Here is a 9,288-nt window from a genome sequence, read left to right as displayed (position 1 = left end):
CCACGGCCCTGGGCGGAGAGCCGGTGGCCGGCGCAGAGACGGCCTTGTAAGGCAGAGGCGGCGCTTGGACCGGCCTCCGGGAGGCCAGCGCGCTCCCCCGGCTTGGAAGGACCGGGGGCGGGGCCGCGGAGCGCCCGGGTGGGCTGGGGTGGGGGCCGGGGCGAGGCTGGAGGCAAGCTCGGGCCAGTGTGGGCGGGGCCGGGGTAGGCTTGGGTGGGGGTCTGGGGCGCGCGGGGCGCGTGGGGCGCTCGGGGTGGGGGCCGTGGAGCCGGGCGAAGCGAAGCTGGGGGGGCGTGAGCAGACCCGTGGGGGCGGGGCCGGGGCGGGGCCGGGGCGGTGGCGGCGCGAGAGTCGCGGAGGCGCCGCCGCAGCAGTCCCTGCGTCTGCGAGGTAAGCGATCGCGGGGCTCGGTACCGGGGCACCGGGCAGACGGACACCCCTCGGGGACGCAGGGCCTCAAGCTAGCCTGCGCCGCCCGCCACCTGCGCCGAGACTGCCAGGCGGTCGGCGCAGTGTAGGGTGCGGGAATGGAGACACGGGAGAGGCGGGCGGGGGGACTGGCGGTGCAAAGGACAGGAGGTTTATAATTGGGCCCCAAGCGAGGCACTTGGCCTTTCTTCGAAGAGGTGCCCCTTGCGCCTTCTTTCCTACGCCGCGCAGCAGTGTGTCTCCCCGCCCTTCGTGTCTAGCTGCAGGAGCGCTGTTTAGCGACGCCCGGGCCTGGGGTGCCGCTCCCCAGGAGACAGTGGGAAATTGGGACTAAACGGGTTTGAAATGAAGCCACTGCCCTGCAGCACGGAACGGCCGTTTGTGTCCAGGGGCCCAGAATGAGCGTGATTCTGGGCAAGGGCTGCGCTGCCCCTCTCAGGGTCCCATCCCAATGGGTCCGGCACAAACGTCACCTTTCCCGGGCCGAGTGTCAGGCCTACAGTCTGCAAATCTAAGCTTCCCAGGGGGTATTGTATTTTCTGATCGCCTGTGAGTACCGAACCCGCAAGATAAAGAGGTTGCTGCCGGTGCATTTCCCACGCACCTCTGGGGCCAGTGCCTGAGAAACCCTTTATTCTGCCGTTTTGGTTTTGTACGGAAGCCTTGCGACGCGGGGGGGTGGGAGGAGAATTAATTCGCGCTTCCCTGTTGGGACTGCTATTTTGATAGGCGTTGTGTGTTCTCCGAGGATCCGACACCTTTTGGGACGCGCCGGCCATGCTGTCATCCACCTGCGCATTTCATTGGCTGATTCCCCTGACATTTATTAGATACTTGCGGAGTCCCTAGGGGACGCTGATAAAAGGACCCAGCAACCCTGGCCGCCACCGCCTCCAGGCACTCCCCACGGCCACCCTCTCCCCCACCCTCTCCCTGAGCACTAGCGGGAGCGGGGGAGGGGGGTTGTCCCCAGAGCCTAGACCAGCCCCTGGCCTCTAGGAAGTGAGCAGTAAACTGACCTGAACTCTGAGTGCACTGGGATCACATCCGGGGATGAAGTGATGGGGCTGGGGAGGGAGAGCTCCAAAGAGGCAGGAAATGGGTGTGTGTGTAGGGGGCAGCGAGACCGGCCTCAAGGCTTCTCAATGCCTTAAACTGGATTCCAAGGTCCTGTCTCTGGTACCAGCCCCTGTTCCCATCACACAGTGGGAGTCACAGGGCTCAGTGATGGGTGGTGGGGGGAGGTGGTGCTGGTGAACTTTCTGGGAGCTCCTGTCTGCAAATGCATGCCAGTGAGGGTTCTGTAGGCATGTGGTTTCCAAAGGGGTCTGGCTAAGAAAGGTACCACAATTTAAGGGCTACAATAAAAAAAAATGTATCTCCATCTCTTTGGAATGATGAGGTGATGGAGATTAGAGGAAGCTGTGCTGTAGTCTTATCTCTCCTGCGTTGTTTGGCTGATCTTCCTGGATCCTTTGAAGTTGCAACAAATCACTATGTACGTGGTTATAAATGCTAATGGTGAAAAATGTGCACATTTCATAAAGAAAATTAAAACTACTCAGCGCTGATGGAGGTTTAAGAGAAACCTTTGAGCAGCCAGACTGTCCTCAGGGATGCCGCGTCCACGTGGCTTCCCTCCCCGGGGGGGGGGGGGGGCGGGGGGGGGCAGAGCCGCTCCCTGTGGAAGAGGCTGAGAAGCACTGGAAGTAGCGAAGGGAACACTTTGTCAAGTATATTGATTGTCCAGCCACTATGCTGTACACGTGAAACCAAAACAAAATAATATTGAAAGTAAGTTGTAATTGAAAGATTTTTTTTTTTAAGGAAAGGCTTCCTGGGGAGAGGCTGTGCTGACTTGGAGCCAGGCCTATATTTAGCTGGTGATGTTGCTGGTGAGGCTGGAGGAGCACGCACAGAGATGCCATCTGGGGATCTTGAGCAAGGGGCCCTGCGGCACCTTGAAGTATCAGGTCCTCCTGGGGCTGTGAGAGCCAGGCCCTGAGCTCCTTCCAGAAACTACTCTGGACTGAGGGTGGTTTGGGCATGGCGCCAAGTCCACCTGAGCTTACAAACCCAGAACCAGGCAGATGCTGGGACGGGAAGGAAGGGGTGGGGCCGCCTGGGTGGGGCCCACACTCCCTGGGTCTCCCACTCCCGTGTGAGCCCTCTCCCCTATTCAGCCCCCTCCTGGGAGACCAGCTTCCTCTTTGGTGGGGAGGTAGCCACAGTGTCATAATCCGCGCCATCCCTAACCATGGCATCTCACCTCCGCAGAGCCTCCTGGGCAGCTTTCAAGTGCCAGTTCCTGGCAATGCTTCACTTGGCCCTGCTGGGGTCACGGGGGGAGGGTGCAGGGTCTGCGATCCGTTGGCAGCCCCCCAGGAACTGCATACGGAGGCAGGGCAGCTCCCCACAGGAACGCAGCATCCAAATCCAGGAACTGTGTCCAAATCTCGGCCCTGATAGAGGAATTAACACTGGTTTTCGCTTCCATATTTTCCCTTTAACTGTACAAAGGCTTGTAATGGCAGCTCAGTTGTGGCTGTGATCGACTCTCTAAACATCCAAATGCAGGACCTTCTTTGGGGAGCAAATGTAAAAAATCTTTCACAAAGTATAAGAAAATGATGGCTTTCTGACTTTTGCACCACTCTAAAATGTCTTCTGCAACCCCCCATACGCTCGGAGACCTGAGCTTCTTAGCTGTGGGTACTGTGAGCTCATCCTTATAAGGACACGTTCACGCTGACTTTAAATATATATATATATATATATATATATATATATATATATATATATATATATATACATACACACACACACACACACACACACACACACATACATACTAGTAGCGGGTGTCCCTCAGCGCGTCCTGCACCCTCTCCAATCTGGGACCCCTCAGGGGATGTCTGACTGCCAGTTTAGGCCCGATCCCAAAGCAACAGTCGGACATCCTTCTCACAATCTGGGACTGCTGGCTCCTAACCGCTCATCTGCCTGCCTGCTTGATCGCCCCTAACCACTCTGCCTGCCGGCCTGCTCGCCCCCAACTGCCCCCCCCCACCGGCCTTCTTTCCCCCAACTGCCCCCCTGCTGGCCTGCTCGCCCCCAACTGTCCCCCCTGCTGGCCTGCTCGCCCCCAGCTGCCCCCCGCTGACAGCCTGATCACCCCCAACTGCCCCTCCCCTCTGGCCTGATCACCCCTAACCGCCTCTGCCTTGGCCACGCCACCGTGGCTTTGTCCAGAAGGACATCTGGAAGGTCTCCCGGTCTAATTAGCATATTACCCTTTTATTAGTATAGATTTTTATTGATTTCAGAGAGGAAGGGAGAGGGAGAGAGAAATCAATGATGAGAAAATCATTGATTGACTGCCTCCTGCATGCCCCCCACTGGGGATCAAGCCCACAACCCTGTCAGGTGCCCTAACTGGGTATTGAACCGTGGCTGCCTCCTGGTTCATAGGTTGACACTTAACCACTGAGCCACACCGCCTGGGTGACTTTTTCTTTTTTAAATTAGATTTGTGAAAGGTTCTTACCCACCTGGAGTCCTTTATGCCCTCCTCTCCTGTGACACAGTATCTCCACATGTCCCCAGCTTGTCTCCATCAATCCCAAGTCTCTAATTTTTTTTGGCATGCTAAGTGGGGCATCCCATGTGGGCTCCACGTGATCTCCCTGGGCCACTTTTCCGGAGATCTCATCCTGTAACCTTGTTGCACCCTTTTGTTCAGCAGATGTCTGAGCACCTGCCAGGTGCCAGGTGAGCTGGCGTGGCCTCCGCCCTAGGGAGCTCTCACTCTAGCTGGAATGTCACAAAACAGCCAGCGTCCTCTAGGTGACCTCATTTAAGCCTCACACTCCCCACTGTCTCATCTCCTCTTGGCGAGGGATGAGCCAGGCAGGCAGGTTGAGCTTCCCTGGCGGGGGGGGGGGGGGTGTGCATGTGGGCCTCACACCCAGGAGTCTGGCCCCAGAGTCAGTGTTAACTCAGATGACCCCTCACATCTGACTGGAGTGGACTCCCAGGAGCCTGCAGGGTGGTGCGCTGCCCCTAAGGAAGCATGCTTCACACACCATGCGTGCCTCATGGTTCGCACCACTGTCCACTTGATGACCCTCAGCCCCTCCCCGTACCCCACCCCGCTCTGGTTTTCTAATGCTGTTCCACAGCCCATCCCAAACCAGGAGTTAAGACAGTGATGGCATCTATCGGTGGCTGCCATGGTGCTGCATGTGCCGCATGTCCCACCTGCCTCTGGAGCAGGGTCGTCCTCAAGCCTCTGTGCCTGTGTGTGGGGGGCAGGCTGTGGACAGAATGGTGCTGGAGGATGAAGGAGGTCATCTGAGCCTCCCATCACTGCCCAGCCTTCCCTGGGATGCTGGCACCCAGCTGTCCCCAGGCCGGATGTGGTGGCTGCTCTTCTGTCCCTGGGGGAGGGGTGTGCCTTTGCTGTGGTTTTACCACCTACCACTGTGGTTGTGTTCAACCTTTATATCTAGAGAGCCACGGAGAACACATTCTGCGGTGCTGGCTTATTTCCGTCAGTGCTGTGTGAGCGGCTCTCCCGTGCGGTCTCACGTGTCCCGTGTGTATGTGCCGTGCTGGGAGCCCACCACCGTCATTTACCCACGATGTGGCTAATGGGCGCGAGGCACTTCCGTTTTTTGGCCGTGGTGAATGAAGCTGCCTGACCTTCCTGTGATGCTCTCTGGAGCACACGTGCAAGCGTTTCTGCTGGTGAATGCTGACGGGTGTAGGCCCTCATTTGTCCTGATGTCCCGCTGCAGTACACGTTGTTAAGGCAGCTGGAACCATGTGCCCCACAGTTCCCTGTCGCTCCTCATCCCACAGCACTTGGCATCACCGCCATTTTCGGTCATCTGCCATTCTGGAGGGTGTGGTGGTATCTGGTTTTCTTTTTTGCACTTTCCCGGTGTATTGGGCATCGGGTGTGCTCTCACTGAATGCCAGGCCACGTCCTTGCCCTTGTCCTAGAGTCGGTTGTCTCTCTCCTGTTGATGAACAGGGTTCCTCATAGACTGAGAGGAGCCTATGTTCATTATCAGTAGCAGATTCCTCCTTCCCTGCGGCTTGCTTTTTCATTCCCTCCATAGTATTTTTTGATGAATAGAAGTTCTTAATTTTAACTTGGTGCCATTTGATAAGCTTTTCCTTTGGGGGCAGTGATGCTTGTGTCCTGTGTAAGAAATCTTCCCCTGCCCTGAGGACATCAGATGCTCTTGTGCATTATCTCCTTGCAGCCTCATTCCCCTGCCTTCCCTGCTTCATTCTGCCATGGGCCTGAGCTGATGGTGTCAGGACCCAGTGTGCTTTTTTTTATGTGTCTATTCAATCAGCCCATCTTCACTGACTAAAATCATTCTTTTCCTTTTTTTTCTCCCTGCAGGGCCACCTTTGTCATTCTGAATGGGTCAATATATGCTTGGGTCTATTGGGGCTTTATTCTGTCTTATCGGTTCATTCCTCTCCTTGTGTCAGGACCATTATTGTTAAGTGTGATGGTTTGTATCAAATTAAGGAATTTCTTTTTTTTCCTAATTTGCTAAGAATTTTTATGGTTAATAGATGCTGAACTCCATTGAATGTTTTTCCTGAATTTAATTAAGTATATAATATGCTTTTTGTCCTCTATTCTGTTAGTGTGATGAATGATATTGATTGATGTTAATGTTAAACCAACCTTGCATTCCTGGCATAAACCTGACCTGATTGTAAGGTATTGGTTCTTTTTATTTATTACTGGATTCAGTTTGTTAATTGTTTAGGATTTTTGCATTTGCATTCATAAGTGAGATTGACATAAATTATTCTTTTTTAAAAATTCTCAACCGAGGATATGTTTGTTGATTTTTTTAGAGAGAGAGAAAGGGAGGGAGGGAGAGAGGGGAAAAAGAGAGTGAAAGAGAGAGAGAGAGAGAGACATTGTTGTGAGACATAAACATCATTTGGTTGCCTCCCATATGAGCCCCAACCAGGGATCAAACCCAAAACCTAGGCATGTACTTTGACTAGGAATTGAACCCACAACCTTTTTGGTGGATGAATGATGCTCCAACCAACTGAGCCACCTGGCCAGGGCCATAAATTATCCTTTACTTGTAACACCCTTATTAAGTTTTGGTACCAGGATTATTTTAGTCTTATAAAATGATTGGGAGTGTCCCACCTTCTACTCTTCTTTGGAAGAGTCTGTGTAAGATTGACATTACTTCTTCTTGCAATATACGGTAGAATCTGTTGGCAAAGACAGCCATGACAGGAGTTTTCTTTTTTTGAGAAAAGTTTTAAATCTCTTTTTTCCCCTTGATCAATATCCCCAGTATTTGTCAATATAATGAATGTTTTAAGGCACAACCTTTTTATATTGTTGGACCTCTGTAGTGTATGTTTCTTTTCTAATTTATTAATTTTGTGCTTATCTTTATTATTTCTGTTGTTTTTGTCCTTATATACATGTCTGTACACACACGCACACACACACACACACACACACACACACACACACACACACACACGTTTCCATCACATCTAGGTGTTTTCTCTTGGGTATTTCCAATTCATGAGTTCTTGTTAATGCTGGGTTAAATCTGCTCTGCTGTTAAACATATCCACCAAGTTCTCAATTTTAGTTATTGTGTTTTTTAGTGCTAGAATGTCTAACATATTCTCTTTCACAGTTGCTATCTACATTTTTATAGTTCCCAGTTTTTGCTGGAATTTTCCATCTTGTCCATTTTCTTCTTTGCATATGGTGCATGCTGCCGCTTTTTCTTTGCACATGGCATACATAGTTATTTCAACCCCAGTCTGATCGAGTGCCAATAATTGGAACCTCTAGATTGTTCCTATTGCCTTTGTTCTGCACTTTCCCCCCTCATATGCCTGGTTATTTATTTTTTTAACTGTGTACTAGATATTGAAATCAAAATATGTTCATAGAAATAGTCTATGGTCTCGATGGCGGTCTCTTTCTCTAGAGAGTTTTTATATGTGTCCTCTTGGCATTTCGAGGCACTAGGAATCCAGAGTCACCTGAAGTTGTGGGTTGAGAAGCTGAGCTGATTCGGTCTCCTGCCAGCTCACCCGGCACGTCCCTCCAGGAACAGCTGTGAACAGTGTGCTCAGCCTGCAGAGCTCCCCCCCCCTCCCCACCCAACCTTCCTCCAGCACCAGCCAGTGCCCACAGAGAAACGGCTGAGTGCACGGCTGGCCTGTCCAGGGTTTTCTCTCTCCTGTTAGCACATGGGTGTATTGAGGAAGATGGGTTTTCTCATTGTCCACTCCTCCTCGCTGCCCAGTGGGCTGGAAGGCCTAGCTCCATCAGAGGAAGTAGGAGTGCAGCAACTGTATTTTCAAAGCTCCCAGATGAATCTGAGGGGTGGCCTGGCTGAAAACCCCTTCACCGTGGCCCATGTGCTGTCTGGGCTGAGCAGTGCCTGGCCAGGTGCAGATGGTGTTTGCAGGGAACGCGCCCACTCACACTTCTCTTGAACGCGTGCTGCACGTCACAGCTGCGCCAGGTTCCTCAGCGTCTCACCCACAGGCGGGCCCTGCTCAGCCCTCCATTCTTTCTCTCTGACTACAGTGCTCTGTCAGTCTCTTCCCACATTGGCTGCTTTTTGGGGCAGGAGGTCTCTGAGGCTTAAAGGTACTGACACCCTGTGAACCAGGCAGACCTGGTCAGCAGCCCTTTCCTGCAGGTCCTCTGTCCTTTCTGGTCACATTCCTGTTGTCCCTATTGTCACTGCACTGGCCTGAGCGAACCCCAGTTCTTTCTGACCTGTCCTCCGTTGCCTGCCATCCTTGTTGGTTTGGCCTGGGGCATCTCCAAAGCAGGAGATGCACTAGGGAGCGACTCCGGCCCCAGCTCATCCCTCAGGAAGGGCCCCATCTGGAAGGGGCCAGCACAGGCGCACATGTTTATCTTTGCCCCGAATTTAAAAGTTTCCTGTCCCGGTCTCCTGTGCTTCACCAGTAATTTTCCTCTCCTTGAATGTGACCCACCTTTATTTTCTGCCCAAATACCTCCAACCTGAAGCCAGAGTGGGTATCTTAGAGGACAGCAGTCCCCTACTTAGAGCTCATCCTGGCTCGGAGTGATCTCCAGGGGCCTCTGGAATGCACTGCACGGGGACCAGCTGCTGGGTCTTGGCCCTGGGTTCTCTGTGCCGCGCCCGATAGCACTGCCTTCTCCGGGCCTTTCACACGCTCTTCTCTGTGGCCAGAAGCCTGAGATCCAGGTGTCGCAGGGCATCCTCCCTCTGGAACCTCTAAGGGAGGGTCCTTCCCACCTCTTCCAGCACCCGGCACTCCAGGCTCGTCCTCTGTCGCTGTGTGGCCTCCCTCACGTGTCCGTGTCTCTCCTGTCTCATAAGGACACTTTCCCTGGACTCAGCGCTGCCCGGATGACCCAGGCCGAGCTCATCTCAATGCCTTTGGCTTGATCACATCTGCAAAGAACCTTTTCCCAAACACGATCCCATTTTCAGGTTCTGGGGTGAGGACAGGACACACCTAATTTGGGGCCGCCAGTATACTAGTCCCCTGCATAGGGAGCCCTCCTGACTCCAGGTTGGCTGTAAGATGAAGAAACACCCCTCTACCCCCACTGGTTCCTTGTGGGGCCGGGGGCTTGTGCTGATTGACTGAGGAAGGGATCATCGACTAGAAGTTTCTATGAATGTCCTCATCTAACCCTCAGGGCACTCTGGCGAGAGGGTGAGTGTCACCCCCACATGGTGGATGCCTGTCTATTGACGTGAAGTATCTTCCAGTTCTCCATCCCGTCTGCGCTATGTGGTACCTGTGCTCCCTGGGTCTTCTTTC

At 53.3% G+C, this 9,288-nt stretch overlaps 1 protein-coding gene across 1 annotated transcript in view; it reads left to right on the top strand.

Moving 5' to 3' along the window:
* Positions 1-354: 354 nt before the first annotated feature.
* Positions 355-9,288, top strand: part of TPPP (tubulin polymerization promoting protein) — a 31,798-nt gene continuing 22,864 nt past the window's right edge. Inside the window, exon 1 of the mRNA XM_079788233.1 lies at positions 355-390. The gene's annotated coding sequence lies outside the window, so the exon portion shown is untranslated. The remainder of the gene's footprint in view (positions 391-9,288) is intronic.

Source organism: Cnephaeus nilssonii (assembly GCF_951640355.1).
Source record: "Cnephaeus nilssonii genome assembly, chromosome: 2".
In the NCBI taxonomy this organism is placed as follows: domain Eukaryota; kingdom Metazoa; phylum Chordata; class Mammalia; order Chiroptera; family Vespertilionidae; genus Cnephaeus; species Cnephaeus nilssonii.
This window is presented reverse-complemented; position numbering and strand designations above follow the sequence as displayed.